At 52.0% G+C, this 5,000-nt stretch overlaps 1 non-coding gene across 1 annotated transcript in view; it reads left to right on the top strand.

Annotated features, from left to right (window-relative positions):
* Positions 1-4,351: 4,351 nt before the first annotated feature.
* Positions 4,352-5,000, top strand: part of LOC124566104 — a 1,910-nt gene continuing 1,261 nt past the window's right edge. Inside the window, exon 1 of the ribosomal RNA XR_006970777.1 lies at positions 4,352-5,000. This exon is cut by the window's right edge and continues 1,261 nt beyond it. This is a non-coding gene — a ribosomal RNA (small subunit ribosomal RNA).

Here is a 5,000-nt window from a genome sequence, read left to right as displayed (position 1 = left end):
GAACGTACGGCAAGTATATTACCTGGAAGAGTCAATGACAGTCCACGCCCCCCTGCGTGGGAAGAGTCTTTCTAGGCCATGACCCACCGGAAGGGCGCAGCGTCCCCCACCCCAGACATGTGACGTCACACCATCGGTATTGACGACTAGACTGATTCCTTATAATCATTTGCCATACACCGGTGGAAGCTGCCGAGACGAGTAACTACATAGCGGGCTCGCCGTGTCACTAATGTACAGAGATACAACAGTTTCGACTGGAACCGGATTAAACGTATACACGGCGCTGATTAGTAATAGATAGAGCCATCAGAATACAGATAATGTATACAACTGTCCGTATACATGCTGAAAGACTCTGCTCACAATCACAACCACACGTCAGCCACACACCCTTATCACGCACTACTCTCTGCCTGTAACACGCACACAGACAATATGTAAGCACCAGCATGGAACAACACCCAGTGCATCCTCTCCGCCACATTAGACAATCCACACTGTCATAACCAGACTGGGAGGTCCACTCAGAAAACAGAATATCCCACCCACCCGACAACCACCATTGCTCAGCCAAGCCACCAACACCCACACATGTCCTACACAGGGGTGCACCCAACATCACAATACTGCCTCCTCTCACAGCACACAAACAATGGCAGGAATGAAAGACACAGGTCTGCCACAAGCATGGAATGAGAGCGCCGCCTGTCATGAGCCAAAGGTGCATCCTGACGTGGCAAATCAGATGATGCCGCAGGCATCCACTTACTATAATCACAATCAACAAACCGGCCGCCCCGCCCCGCCCCCCATTAAACCTTTCCTTACAACAATGTGTACCTTAACCTAACCTATATCGTACCGTAACCTAACCTATATCGTACCGTAACCTAACCTATGTCGTACCGTAACCTAACCTATGTCGTACCGTAACCTAACCTATGTCGTACCGTAACCTAACCTATGTCGTACCGTAACCTAACCTATGTCGTACCGTAACCTAACCTATGTCGTACCGTAACCTAACCTATGTCGTACCTTAACCTAACCTATGTCGTACCTTAACCTAACCTATGTCGTACCTTAACCTAACCTATGTCGTACCTTAACCTAACCTATGTCGTACCTTAACCTAACCTATGTCGTACCTTAACCTAACCTATGTCGTACCTTAACCTAACCTATGTCGTACCTTAACCTAACCTATGTCGTACCTTAACCTAACCTATGTCGTACCTTAACCTAACCTATGTCGTACCTTAACCTAACCTATGTCGTACCTTAACCTAACCTATGTCGTACCTTAACCTAACCTATGTCGTACCTTAACCTAACCTATGTCGTACCTTAACCTAACCTATGTCGTACCTTAACCTAACCTATGTCGTACCTTAACCTAACCTATGTCGTACCTTAACCTAACCTATGTCGTACCTTAACCTAACCTATGTCGTACCTTAACCTAACCTATGTCGTACCTTAACCTAACCTATGTCGTACCTTAACCTAACCTATGTCGTACCTTAACCTAACCTATGTCGTACCTTAACCTAACCTATGTCGTACCTTAACCTAACCTATGTCGTACCTTAACCTAACCTATGTCGTACCTTAACCTAACCTATGTCGTACCTTAACCTAACCTGTATTGCGCCTTAACCTAACCTGTATTGCGCCTTAACCTAACCTGTATTGCGCCTTAACGTAACCTGTATTGCGCCTTAACGTAACCTGTATTGCGCCTTAACGTAACCTGTATTGCGCCTTAACGTAACCTGTATTGCGCCTTAACGTAACCTGTATTGCGCCTTAACGTAACCTGTATTGCGCCTTAACGTAACCTGTATTGCGCCTTAACGTAACCTGTATTGCGCCTTAACGTAACCTGTATTGCGCCTTAACGTAACCTGTATTGCGCCTTAACGTAACCTGTATTGCGCCTTAACGTAACCTGTATTGCGCCTTAACGTAACCTGTATTGCGCCTTAACGTAACCTGTATTGCGCCTTAACGTAACCTGTATTGCGCCTTAACGTAACCTGTATTGCGCCTTAACGTAACCTGTATTGCGCCTTAACGTAACCTGTATTGCGCCTTAACGTAACCTGCATTGCGCCTTAACGTAACCTGTATTGCGCCTTAACGTAACCTGTATTGCGCCTTAACGTAACCTGTATTGCGCCTTAACGTAACCTGTATTGCGCCTTAACGTAACCTGTATTGCGCCTTAACGTAACCTGTATTGCGCCGTAACGTAACCGATATTGCGCCTTAACGTAACCTATATTGCGCCGTAACGTAACCTATATTGCGCCGTAACGTAACCCACATTGCCCCTTAACGTAACCCACATTGCCCCTTAACGTAACCCACATTGCCCCTTAACGTAACCCAACACACGTTGGGCCTTAACCCAACACACGTTGGGCCTTAACCCAACACACGTTGGGCCTTAACCCAACACACGTTGGGCCTTAACCCAACACACGTTGGGCCTTAACCCAACACACGTTGGGCCTTAACCCAACACACGTTGGGCCTTAACCCAACACACGTTGGGCCTTAACCCAACACACGTTGGGCCTTAACCCAACACACGTTGGGCCTTAACCCAACACACGTTGGGCCTTAACCTGCTCTGTAATTGTCATACGACGCGTTAAATTAGTGTAGTGTTGCCTAACTGCAACCCCCGCAATATAGTTTGCTACTCGCACTGCCCGGTCCCCAGTGTATCGCTTCATGTTAAACACCTTGCAGCTATACACTGTAATGTGGATGGCAGCAGGACGTACATGCTCAATGCCCTTTGCAGTTGTTCATTGGCATTTGCAGTTGTTCATTGGCATTCGCATGTGCGAAGCACTTAGCCTACGCTGTGGTACGGCCTGTGTCAACTGTCCGCTGATGTTGTACGTCCAAATCACACACTGTACTGCACATTGGTCCTCATGTACTGAATGATACATCGTGGTACATGTGACCGTACAACGACTGCGCCAACAACGGCGAACCATGCGGTCCAAATGTTGTGCACTCAGCTACGTGTCGTCTCCCTATAAGAGCTGGATTGCAGTGTGGTATGCCCTGGATGGCGATCAGCATGAGCCGTCTGTTGATGTAGTGGCGCGTGTTGTCAGACGTAGTCGTCTCTTCTCACACACCGTGATAGCATGGTGCACTGCGTTCCACATCTGCGACATGCGACAGAGGCCGGTTGACAGTCGTTCGCGCAATGGACATCGCATACGTACGGGGGCCACCTTCCACGTGTTCGCGAAGCGTGCACATGTTGTTGCGTGTATGTGGGCAGACATAGTGTGTCGTGACACCTGACACAGGCATGCAACAATCGTTGAATTTGCAAATGGCGATGGACGCCTACGTTTGCTGGTGACGTTATGCAAATGAACAACTGGTAAACCGTTGTGGTGCGGTTGTTCTCGCTAGAGGTGAATCAGTGATGGCGACGATCGGTTGAGCTACCAACCGGTTGTTCCAGCGATACCCACCATGCCCACGAACGTGAATGGCATCTGGGTGTGAAGCGATACGCGGCGGTGGCTGGGTGGGACCGTCCCCGGCCGGTGAGGGGGGGCCTCCCGGCGTGCTGGCCGCGCGGTGCGTGGGCGCACGCGCTACAGCCGGCTGGTGGGGGCGGCCAGTGGCAGGCGCGCCGGCCGACGGAGGCGGCAGGCGGCGCAGCTGCGCGCCGGCGCACCCTGCACGCGGCGCCGTGCGGCCAAAGTAGGTCCTCGCGGGCCCGGTGCGAAGCGCGGTGGACATCTGCAGTGTGCTGGTCCGATTGAGGACTGTGTGCGCTGAGGATGCGCCGCCGCCCGGCGCTCGGCGCCGCGACGCCGTCTGCTGCTCGGTCGCCTCTGCGGTTCTCGCAGGTGGTTTGTATCGCAGCTGTGCGGACGTGTTGGCGCGTGCGCTGTGCTGGGAGAGTTCGCTTCGGCACCCAAGTGGGGCTTTTGTCCTTCTGTGGCGCTGGCGTTGGAGCTGCCGGTCACCGTAGGTGGCGCGTGTTGTCTCCCGCCGGCAATGCCACGACAGCACGCTCCCGGGCCTCTGTCGGCAGCGGCAAGCTCAGTTGGGAGCACGGGTGGTCGCACCTAAAGCGTCTACTCGCCAAACTCCGGGCGATTGCGCCTCTCTCGAACCCGACCAAGTACTTAGGACGGCGCTGCGCGCCGCCGGGACCTGAGAGGGTTTCGAGGTGTATTGTGCAGGGGAGCTCAGCCTCCTCCTGTTTGCAGAATAATTGAGCGGACGCTTGCGTGTTCGCGCGGGCCCCCGGGACACACTCCCGGGCGGCCGGCTGCTCAGCTCTAGTTGACGCAGCTCCCTGGTTGATCCTGCCAGTGGTCATATGCTTGTCTCAAAGATTAAGCCATGCATGTCTCAGTACAAGCCGCATTAAGGTGAAACCGCGAATGGCTCATTAAATCAGTTATGGTTCCTTAGATCGTACCCACGTTACTTGGATAACTGTGGTAATTCTAGAGCTAATACATGCAAACAGAGTCCCGACCAGAGATGGAAGGGACGCTTTTATTAGATCAAAACCAATCGGTCGGCTCGTCCGGTCCGTTTGCCTTGGTGACTCTGAATAACTTTGGGCTGATCGCACGGTCCTCGTACCGGCGACGCATCTTTCAAATGTCTGCCTTATCAACTGTCGATGGTAGGTTCTGCGCCTACCATGGTTGTAACGGGTAACGGGGAATCAGGGTTCGATTCCGGAGAGGGAGCCTGAGAAACGGCTACCACATCCAAGGAAGGCAGCAGGCGCGCAAATTACCCACTCCCGGCACGGGGAGGTAGTGACGAAAAATAACGATACGGGACTCATCCGAGGCCCCGTAATCGGAATGAGTACACTTTAAATCCTTTAACGAGTATCTATTGGAGGGCAAGTCTGGTGCCAGCAGCCGCGGTAATTCCAGCTCCAATAGCGTATATTAAAGTTGTTGCGGTTAAAAAGCTCGTAG

This window comes from Schistocerca americana, unplaced genomic scaffold, assembly GCF_021461395.2.
Source record: "Schistocerca americana isolate TAMUIC-IGC-003095 unplaced genomic scaffold, iqSchAmer2.1 HiC_scaffold_137, whole genome shotgun sequence".
Classification (NCBI taxonomy): domain Eukaryota; kingdom Metazoa; phylum Arthropoda; class Insecta; order Orthoptera; family Acrididae; genus Schistocerca; species Schistocerca americana.
The sequence above is the reverse complement of the archived record's forward strand: the minus strand, read 5'-3'. Positions and strand labels throughout refer to the sequence as shown.